The following is a 12,085-nucleotide window of genomic DNA, read 5'->3' on the forward strand; positions in this document are numbered from 1 at the left end:
TTTCGACCGAGTAAAAGTGATCCCGAATAAAGACAACCAAGCAAATAAGATCCAGTCTCAAATGTGGGTGAACAAAACCTAGTTTAGAAAGGTGCGCATAAGAGAGAGCTCAAGGCTCTCTCAAAGTTTGGGGTTACATAAAACCACTCGGCATCCTGAGGCAAATTGAAACTTAAATGTTTTTTCCTCCGAGCTTCCACAAACTTGTCGAGGTCGATCCCATCCGCAATCCGGGTGGCGTCCGCGATGAACATCTCCATGAAGTCCTCAACCTTGGCGCTTTTCCTGTTGACGACCTAAAGATTCTTCAGCTTCTCTTCATCCACTCCTTTACAATGGATACGGATGAGTGAGAGGGTGATGTCACCTCCGGCCCTCGCCACTGACTTCTTACAATATTGGAGTTCTCTGAGGATGGCGTTCACTCGGTTCACGATGGTTTGGGCATCCTTTTGAAACACATCATTGGGGGTGGTCTCTTTATCTATCTCCCCGATGGCCTTCTGAAGCCATTTGAAGCAACTCAATACGTAGTCGACACGAGATTCCAGCCTAGGAAGAGCCAAGGCAGCACTGTCCTTCCGGAGACCTGCCTTAGGGTCAAGTTCTTTCTCTATTCGCGTCATCTCTTCTTCAATGTCAATGGAGAAGGCTGAATCCAGTAAAAAAAGGGTTGAGAAATATTACTCACAAATTCCAAGGCAACAAGAGAGACCATTCGGATACATAACATACCTTTAAGTTTCTCGCAATGTTCCTTGCTGAAGTCTTCAATGAGCTACCGCAGTTCATCTTTCTTGGCGACGACTTTCTCAAATTTGGTCTCCCACTCGGCGTAGTGCTTCTTTAGCTTAGCAAACTCCATAGTAGATTTCTCTGTGCCAACCTTCAGAAGAAGATTCTCTTCTTCGACTGCCTTGACCATCTTGAGCCTGGTTTCGGCTTGGCCTCTTTCTAGGCTGATGCGAGTTCTTCATCCCTCTTCTCGAGGGACTCCTTCATGGTAACTAGAGAAATGGAATTCACCAGCCTCTCAGAAAGGCGATCTCACAAGATAGCCTCAGTCAGATTGGAAAGATGATCGAATCAAGAGCCAGTCGAACAGCAAAGGTTTAGATTCAACAACGTGTTTCTCCTGTTCCAGACGTTTACTCTTGGCCTTTTCAGCGTCAAGTCTCAGTTGAATGGCTCGCAACTCCTTCTCCACAACACCATCACAGCCCCCAGACCCATAGGAAGTTTGTCATCAACAAACATAAGTCAAGCAGAATACAAAATAGAAACTCTAAGACTACCGCCGACTGATCCAGTCAACGGTAGCCTCACAGACTGCACTCAGTGGGTGCGCTCGGTGAACCCCCACCGGAAAAATAAGAGGAGAAAAAAGGGGCTCGTACCCAATCTACCTTACTCGAATCAAAACAGGAGCTAAGACTACCGCCGACTGCTCCAATCGACGGTAGCCTCGGGGACTACACCCAGTGGGTGCGCTCAGCGTGCTCCCACTGGAAAATGACACCGAGTGGGTGTGCGTGAGTGTGAACCCACTTGAGATCAAGTTCAGAAACAAAAACATGTGTGCACGAAAAGGTCTCACCCGGATGTTCTTCGCCACGGCTTCACTAGCATCGTATGCTTCTTTCAGCCGCCCAACCAGCACTTCAAGTTGAGCCAGTGTCTCCTTGCATGCTACCTCCCGATCCTCTGAGATATGTGATGCGTCTCCAACGTATCTATAATTTTTTATTGTTCCATGCTATTATATTATCAACTTGGGATGTCTTATATGCATTTATATGCCATTTTATATCATGTTTGGGACTAACCTATTAACTCAGTGCCTAGTGGCAGTTTCTGTTTTTTTCGTGTTTTTGACCTTTTTCAGAAAAGAATATTAAACGGAGTCCAAACGGAATATAACCTGTGGGATGATTTTTTCCATAACAGAAGATACCTAGAAGACTTGAGAACCAAGGCAGGGAGTCTCGTGGGAGGTCACGAGCCCCCTTGCCTCCTTTGCCCTACCTCTTTCGCCCATAAATTCCCTAAAATCCCGAAACCAAGAGAGAGAGCCACGAAAATACTTTTCCGCCCCCGCAAGCTTCTGTCTCAGCGAGATCCCATCTGGGAACCGTTCTGGTGCCCTGCCGGAGGGGGATTCGGACACGGATAGCTTCTTCATCAACACCATTGCCTCTCCGATGATGCGTGAGTAGTTCACCATAGACCTTCGGGTCCATATCTAGTAGCTAGATGGCTTCTTCTCTCTCTTGGATCTTCAATACAAAGTTCTCCATGATCTTCATGGTGATCTATCCGATGTAACTTTCTTTTGCGGTGTGTTTGTCGAGATCCGATGAATTGTGGATTTATGATCAGATTATCTATGAATATTATTTGAGTCTCCTCTGATTTCTTATATGCATGATTTTGTATACTTGTAATTTTCTTCGAGTTATGGGTTTCGTTTGGCCAACTTGATCTATAATTCTTGCAATGGGAGAAGTGCTTGGTTTTGGGTTCATACCGTGCGGTGTCCTCACCTAGTGACAGAAGGGGTAGCGAGGCACGCATCGTGTTGTTGCCATCAAGGGTAAAAAGATGGGGTTTATACCATATTGCATGAATTTATCCCTCTACATCATGTCATCTTGCTTAAGGCGTTACTCTGTTTATTATGAACTTAATACACTAGATGCATGCTGGATAGCGGTCGATGTGTGGAGTAATAGTAGTAGATGCAGAAAGTATCGGTCTACTTGTCTCGGACGTGATGCCTATATGTATGATCATTGCCTTATATATCGTCATGACTTTGCGCGATTCTATCAATTGCTCGACTGTAATTCGTTTACCCACCATAATACTTGATATCATGAGAGAAGCCTCTAGTGAACACTATGGCCCCCGGGTCTATTTTACACATTATATATTCAGATATACATAAAAAAATACCAAAAATATCTTGCTGCACTTTTATTTATATTTAACTTTTATCACTATCAAATCTCACCATGCAAGTAATCGTGAAGGGATTGACAACCCCTTTATCGCGTTGGGTGCAAGTTTGTTTGTTTTTGCACGGGTGCATTGGTGCCTCATCTTGATACTCCTACTGGATTGATACCTTGGTTCTCAAACTGAGGGAAATACTTATCTCTACTTTGCTGCATCACCCTTTCCTCTTCAAGGGAAAAACCAACGCAAGCTCAAGAAGTAGGAGGAAGAATTTCTGGCACCGTTGCCGGGGAGTATTCAAGTGAAGCATATCTACCAAGTACCTATCGCAAACTCATCTCTTTCATTTACATTATTTGCCATTTGCCTCTTGTTTTCCTCTCCCCCACTTCTAAAACAAAATTTACAAAAATATTTGCCTTATTCGTTCGCCCTTTCTTTTGCTTGCTTTCTGTTTGCTTGTGTGCTTGTGTGCTTGTCTGCTTGCTAAGTCACCATGTCTGAAACACTAAATTGTGTGACTTCTCTAATACTAATAACAATGATTTTATTATTACTCCAATTGCTCCCGCCACTAGTGCGGATTCATATGAAATTAATGCTGCCTTGTTGAATATTGTTATGAAAGAGCAATTTTCTGGCCTTCCTAGTGAAGATGCCACATCCCATCTTAATACCTTTATTGAGTTATGTGATATGCAAAAGAAGAAAGATGTGGATAATGATATGATTAAATTGAAGCTATTTCCGTTTTCATTACGAGATCGAGAAAAAACTTGGTTTTCATCTTTACCCAAAAATAGTATTGATTCATGGAACAAGTGTAAAGATGCCTTTATTTCCAAGTATTTTCCACCTGCTAAGATTATCTCTCTCCATAATGATATCATCAATTTTAAGCAACTAGATCATGAACATGTTGCACAATCTTGGGAGAGAATGAAATTGATGATTATAAATTGTCCCGCTCATGGCCTAAGTCTTTGGATGATTATACAAATTTTCTATGATGGTTTGAATTTTATTTCTAGAAATATCTTGGATTCCGCCTCTGGTGGAACTTTTATGGAAATCACACTAGGAGAAGCTACAAAACTTCTAGATAATATCATGACAAATTATTCTCAATGGCACACTGAAAGGTCACCTACTAGTAAAAAAGTGCATGCTATAGAACAAATTAACTCTTTGAGTGCTAACATGGATGAGTTAATGAAGTTGTTTGCTAGTAAAAGTGCTCCTCTAGATCCAAATGATATGCCTTTGTATTCCTTGATTGAGGATTGCAATGAAAATTTGGATGTTAATTTTGTTGGTAGGAATAATTTTGGTAACAATAATGCTTATAGAGGTAACTTTAATCCTAGGCCTTTTCCTAGTAATCCCTCTAATAATTTTGACAATTCCTACAACAATGCTCATGGAAATTATAATAAAATAGCCTCTGATCTTGAGAGTAATATTAAAGAGTTTATTACTTCGCAAAAGATTTTCAATGCTTCCATAGAAGAAAAACTGCTTAAAATTGATGACTTGACTAGGACTGTTGATAGAATGTCTCTTGATATTGATGCTTTGAAATTGAGATGTGTTCCTCCCAAGATTAATATGGATGAAACTTTGAAAGCTATGCGTGTTTCTATGAATGAGAGTAAAGAAAGAACCGCCCAAATTCATGCCACACATGAATGGCTTAAAAAGGCGTGTTCTCGTGATGAGAATCATGAAGATCTTAAAGTGCTTGGTGTGACTCCTATTGAATCCTTGTTTTCTATTGTCAATCCTAATGATGATGGGGCTGGATGTGAATCCACTTTGGTTGAGAAACGCCCCAATGATTCGAAGTTTATTTATCTTGATGCTAAAAATACTAAAAGTGAAGTAGAGGATATCAAAACTTTGAATAGTGATGAAATTACTACTTTGGATTTTAAGGAATTTAATTATGATAGTTACTCTTTGATTGAATGTATTTCCTTTATGCAATCCATGCTAAACTCTCCACATGCTTATAGCCAAAATAAGGCTTTTACCAATCATATCGTTGATGCTATGATGAAGTCTCTTGAAGAGAAACTTGAGTTCGAAATATCTATTCCTAGAAAACTTCATGATTAGTGGGAATCTACTATAAAAATCAAGATTAAAAATTATGAATGCCATGCTTTGTGTGATTCGGGTGCTAGTGTTTCCACAATTCCAAAATCTTTATGTGATGTTCTAGGTTTCAATGAGATTGATGAGTGCTCTCTTAATTTGCATCTTGCGAATTCTACTATTAAGAAACCTATGGGAAGGATTAATGATGTTCTTATTATTTCAAATAGGAATTATGTGCCCGTAGATTTCATTGTGCTTGATATTGATTGCAATCCGACATGTCCCATTATTATCGGTAGACCTTTCCTTAGGACTATTGGTGTTACTATTGATATGAAGGAAGGGAATATTAAATTTAAATCTCCATTAAAGAAGGGAATGGAACACTTTCCTAGAAAGAAAATAAGATTGCCTTATGAATCCATTATGAGAGCTACTTATGGTTTGAGCACGAAAGATGACGATACTTGATTCTATTGCCTTACGCCTAGCTAAGGGCGTTAAATGATAGCGCTTGTTGGGAGGCAACCCAATGAATAAATTCATTTTGCCTTTTCACTTTCTGTTTTGTTGAGTCCCCACCATCATGATTCTGCTATTATTGTGTTTTTTATGTTTTAATTAGTGTTTGTGCCAAGTGGAAACTCTATGATTAGTTTTGGTGATAGTTGTTTAATCATGCTGAAAAAAGACAGAAACTTTGTGCTCACGAAATTATTTTATTTCCTATCCAGAAATAGATTTTGAGTTGATTATTTTTTCTGATGATTTCTATGCAAATTTCCCTAATTTTCATAATGTTTCAGTGTTTTTGGGATAGCAGAGGTATACGAAATATACAGATTGCTACAGACTGTTCTGTTTTTGACAGATTCTGTTTTTGTTGTGTTGATTACTTATTTTGATGAAACTATGGTTAGTATCGGGGGGTACGAGCCATGGAAAAGTGATAATACAGTAATATAACATCAATATAAATGGAAATTAAGTTTACTACAGTACCTAAAAAGTTGGTGGTTTGTTTTCCTATGCTAATGATATCACGAGTTTCTGTTTAAGTTTTGTGTTGTGAAGTTTTCAAGTTTTGGGTGATGTTCTTATGGACAATGGAATAAAGATTAGAAAGAGCCTAAGCTTGGGTATTCCCAAGTCATCCCAAGCCAAATTCAAGGACACCAAAAATCCTAAGCTTGGGGATGCCCCGGGAAGGCATCCCCTCTTTCGTCTTCAATCCATCGGTAACGTTACTTGGAGCTATATTTTTATTACCACATGATATGTGTTTTGCTTGGAGCGTCGTGTATTATAGGAGTCTTTGCTTTTTTTATCACAATCATCCTTCCTGCACACCTTTTTGAGAGGGACATGCACTCATCGTGAATTTTTTAGAATACTCAATGAGCTTCACTTATATCTTTTGAGCTAGGCAATTTAGCTCCCATGAGCTTCACTTATATCTTTTGAGCTAGATAATTTTGCTCCCATGAGCTTCACTTATATCTTTTGAGCTAGATAATTTTGCTCTAGTGCTTCACTTAAATCTTTTTAGAGCACAGCGGTGTCATATTTTGTAGAAATAAAAACTCTCGATCTTCACTTATATCATTTCGAGAGTGCTCTCTCTAAGTAACTTGGTAATTGGCGTGTGTTATGAAATTAGTCCTAAATATGATAGGCATCCAAAGAGGATATAATAAAAACTTTCATATTCAAGTGCATTGATTACTAAGAGAAGTTTTATTCCTCACAATTAGTTTTGAGATATGGATATGGTAATATTAGAGTTATGTTAGTAGGGTGTTGTGAATCTAGAAATACTTGTGTTGAAGTTAGTAATTCCTGTAGCATGCACGTATGGTGAACCGCTATGTTAGGAAGTCAGATCATAATTGATTTATTGATTGTCATCCTTTGTGTGGCGGTCGGGATCACGCAATGGTTAACACCTACCAACCCTTCCCCTAGGAATATGCGTTTAGCACTTTGTTTCGATTACTAATAAAACTTTCGCAATAAGTATATGAGTTCTTTATGACTAGTGTGAGTCCATGGTATAGATGCACTCTCACCTTCCACCATTGTTAGCCTCTCTAGTGTCGTGCAACTTTCACTGGTGCACAAACCCACCATAGACCTTCCTCAAAACAGCCACCATACCTACCTATTATGGCATTTTCATAGCCATTCTGAGATATATTGCCATGAAACTCCCATCGTTCCATCTCATGACATGTGACATCATTTTCATTTTGCCATTGCATGATCGTAAGATAGCTAGCGATATGTTTCAACGTCATCCGCTAAGCTAGATTGTTGCACATCCCGGTACACTACCGGAGGCATTTCATATAGAGTCATTATTGTTCTATGTATTGAGTTGTAAGTAAATAAAAGGAGAGGTGTTGATCATCATTATTAGAGCATTGTCCCATGCGAGGAAATAAAAAAATAGGCCAAAGATGCCCACATAAAAAAACAGAAAAAAAATGAAATGAAAAAAAAGAGGCGAAAGAGCCAAAAAAATGATGAGAGAAAAAGAGAGAAGGGACAATGCTACTATCTTTTTCCACACTTGTGCTTCAAAGTAGCACCGTGTTCTTCATGATAGAGAGTCTCTTGTTTTGTCACTTTCATATACTAGTGGGAATTTTCATTATATAACTTGCCTTGTATATTACAATGATGGGCTTCCTCAAAATTGCCTTAGGTCTTCGTGAGAAAGCAAGTTGGGTCCACACCCACTAGTTTTCTTTTTGAGCTTTCATACACTTCTAGCTCTAGTGCACCCGTTGCATGGCAATCCCTACTCATTCACATTGATATCTATTGATGGGCATCTCCATTGCCCATTGATACGCCGAGTCGATGTGACCATCTCCTCCTTTTTGCCTCACAACCTCCACCACACTCTATTCCACCTATAGTGCTACATCCATGGCTCACGCTCATGTATTGCGTGAGAGTTGAAAAAGTTTGAGAAAGTAAGAGTGCGAAAACAATTACTTGGCCAATACCGAGGTTGTGCATGATTTAAATTCGTTGTGTGGGGATGATGGAGCATAGTCAGACTATATGATTTTGTAGGGATAACTTTCTTTGGCCTTGTTATTTCAAAAGTTCATGATTACTTTGCTAGTATTCTTGAAGTATTATTGTTTTCATGTCAACATTAAACTATTGTTTTGAATATTATGCATTTGAACATTCATGCCACAATAAAGAAGTTACAGAGAACAAATATGTTAGGTAGCATTCCACATCAAAAATTCGGTCTTTATCACTTCCCTACTCGAGGAAGAGCAGGAGTTAAGCTTGGGGATGCTTGACACGTCTCCAACGTATCTATAATTTTTGATTGTTCCATGCTATTATATTATCAACTTGGGATGTCTTATATGCATTTATATGCCATTTTATATAATTTTTGGGACTAACCTATTAACTCAGTGCCTAGTGCCAGTTTCTGTTTTTTCCGTGTTTTTGACCTTTTTTAGAAAAGAATATTAAACGGAGTCCAAACGGAATAAAACCCGCGGAATGATTTTTCCATAACAGAAGATACCCAGAAGACTTCAGAACCAAGGCACGGAGTCTCGTGGGAGGTCACGAGCACCCTAGGCGCGCCCCGGGGGAGCGCCTAGCAGGCTCATAGGCCCCCCTTGCCTCCTTTGCCCTACCTCTTTCGCCTATAAATTCCCTAAAATCCCGATACCAACAGAGAGAGCCACAAAAATACTTTTCCGCCGCCGCAAGCTTCTGTCTCCGCGAGATCCCATTTGGTGACCGTTCTGGTGCCCTGCCAGAGTGGGATTCAGACACGGAGGGCTTCTTCATCAACACCATTGCCTCTCCGATGATGCGTGAGTAGTTCACCATAGACCTTCGGGTCCATAACTAGTAGCTAGATGCCTTCTTCTCTCTCTTGGATCTTCAATACAAAGTTCTCCATGATCTTCATGGAGATCTATCTGATGTAACTTTCTTTTGCGGCGTGTTTGTCGAGATCCAATGAATTGTGGATTTATGATCACATTATCTATGAATATTATTTGAGTCTCCTATGATTTCTTATATGCACGATTTCGTATCCTTGTAATTCTCTTCGAGTTATGGGTTTCGTTTGGCCAACTTGATCTATAATTCTTTTTTTTGACCAGCAACTTGATCTATAATTCTTGCAATGGGAGAAGTGCTTGGTTTTGGGTTCATACCGTGCGGTGTCCTCACCTAGTGACAGAAGGGGTAGTGAGGCACGCATCGTGTTGTTGCCATCAAGGGTAAAAAGATGGGGTTTATATCATATTGCATGAATGTATCCCTCTACATCATGTCATCTTGCTTAAGGCGTTACTCTATTTGTTCTGAACTTAATACACTAGATGCATGCTGGATAGCGATCGATGTGTGGAGTAATAGTAGTAGATGCAAAAAGTATCGGTCTACTTGTCTCGGACGTGATGCCTATATATATGATCATTGCCTTAGATATCGTCATGACTTTGCACGATTCTATCAATTGCTCGACAGTAATTCGTTCACCCACCGTAATACTTGATAACATGAGAGAAGCCTCTAGTGAACACTATGGCCCCCGGGTCTATTTTACACATTGTATATTCAGATATACATACAAAAATACCAAAAATACCTTGTTGCACTTTTATTTATATTTACCTTTTATCACTATCAGATCTCACCTTGCAAGTAATCGTGAAGGGATTGACAACCCCTTTATCGCATTGGGTGCAAGTTTGTTTGTCCTTGCGCAGGTGCATTGGTGCCTCATCTTGATACTCCTACTAAATTGATACCTTGGTTCTCAAACTGAGGGAAATACTTATCTCTACTTTGCTGCATCACCCTTTCCTCTTCAAGGGAGAAACCAATGCAAGCTCAAGAAGTAGGAGGAAGAATTTCTGGCGGCGTTGCCGGGGAGTATTCAAGTGAAGCATATCTACCAAGTACCTATCGCAAACTCATCTCTTGCATTTACATTATTTGCCATTTGCCTCTCGTTTTCCTCTCCCCCACTTCTTAAACAAAATTTACAAAAATATTTGCCTTATTCGTTCGCCCTTTCTTTTGCTTGCTTTCTGTTTGCTTGTCTGCTTGTCTACTTGCTAAGTCACCATGTCTGAAAACACTAAATTGTGTGACTTCTCTAATACTAATAACAATGATTTTATTAGTACTCCAATTGCTCCCGCCCCTAGTGCGGATTCATATGAAATTAATGCTGCCTTGTTGAATCTTGTTATGAAAGAGCAATTTTACGGCCTTCCTAGTGAAGATGTCGCATCCCATCTTAATACCTTTATTGACTTATGCGATATGCAAAAGAAGAAAGATCTGGATAATGATATGATTAAATTGAAGCTATTTCCGTTCTCATTACGAGATTGAGCAAAAACTTGGTTTTCATCTTTACCCAAAAATAGTATTGATTCATGGAACAAGTGTAAAGATGCCTTTATTTCCAAGTATTTTCCACCTGCTAAGATTATCTCTCTCCGTAATGATATCATGAATTTTAAGCAACTAGATCATGAACATGTTGCACAATCTTGGGAGAAAATGAAATTGATGATTAGTAATTGTCCCGCTCATGGCCTAAGTCTTTGGATGATTATACAAATTTTCTATGATGGTTTGAATTTTGCTATAGAAGAAATTAACTCTTTGAGTGCCAAGATGGATGAGTTAATGAAGTTGTTTGCTAGTAAAAGTGCTCCTTTAGATCCAAATTATATGCCTTTATCTTCCTTGATTGAGAATTGCAATGAAAATTTGGATGTTAATTTTGTTGGTAGGAATAAGTTTGGTAACAACAATGCTTATAGAGGTAACTTTAATCCTAGGCCTTTTCCTAGTAATCCCTCTAATAATTTTGGCAATTCCTACAACAATGCTCATGGAAATTATAATAAAATACCCTCTGATCTTGAGAGTAATATTAAAGAGTTTATTACTTCGCAAAATATTTTCAATGCTTCCATAGAAGAAAAACTGCTTAAAATTGATGACTTGGCTAGGACTGTTGATAGAATGTCTCTTGATATTGATGCTTTGAAATTTAGATGTGTTCCTCCCAAGATTAATATGGATGAAACTTTGAAAGCTATGCGTGTTTATATGAATGAGAGTAAAGAAAGAACCGCCCAAATTTGTGCCAGGCATGAATAGCTTAAAAAGGCGTGTTCTCGTGATGAGAATCACGAAGATCTTAAAGTGCTTAGTGTGACTCCTATTGAATCCTTGTTTTCTAATGTCAATCCTAATCATGATGGGGCTGGATGTGAATCCACTTTGGTTGAGAAACGCCCCAATGATTCGGAGTCTATTTATCTGATGCTAAAAATACTAAAAGTGGAGTAGAGGATATCAAAACTTTGAATAGTGATGAAATTACTAATTTGGATTTCAAGGAATTTAATTATGATAGTTGCTCTTTGATTGAATGTATTTCCTTGATGCAATCCATGCTAAACTCTCCACATGCTTATAGCCAAAATAAGGCTTTTACCAATCATATCGTTGATGCTATACATCCACATGGGACAAGCCCTTGCCTGCAGAGGTTGGATCCTCCGCTGGAAAAAGACTTCTAGGAGGTCCATCCTGTTGATATTCTTTCGCAACAAAGCAACCAATGATATCACCAAGATATCTACGTCTGTCCTCTCTTCCTTCGACACGGACAATGAGGGAGCTGGCCGAATTTGCTCTGGCGAATAAGGCAGAAGGACCGACTGACCCTCACCGATTGGGACATCCTGGCGGTAGAACCAGGAGTCTTACCAACCCTTGACCGAATCAGGGAAGGACATCTGAGGAAAACTACTCTTAACTCTGAGTTGAATTCCTAAACCACCGTAGAGTTGCACTACATGCGTTTTCCCCCTGACCGAGTTGATTTTTCACTTTCATCACTCGGCACGTGAACATGTGCTTGAATAATCCCAAGTGCAGATAACACCCAAGGAAATTTTCACTCAGAGATACGAAAGCAGCTAAGTACGAGACATCA

The sequence above is a fragment of the Hordeum vulgare genome, chromosome 1H (genome assembly GCF_904849725.1).
Source record: "Hordeum vulgare subsp. vulgare chromosome 1H, MorexV3_pseudomolecules_assembly, whole genome shotgun sequence".
Classification (NCBI taxonomy): Eukaryota; Viridiplantae; Streptophyta; class Magnoliopsida; order Poales; family Poaceae; genus Hordeum; species Hordeum vulgare.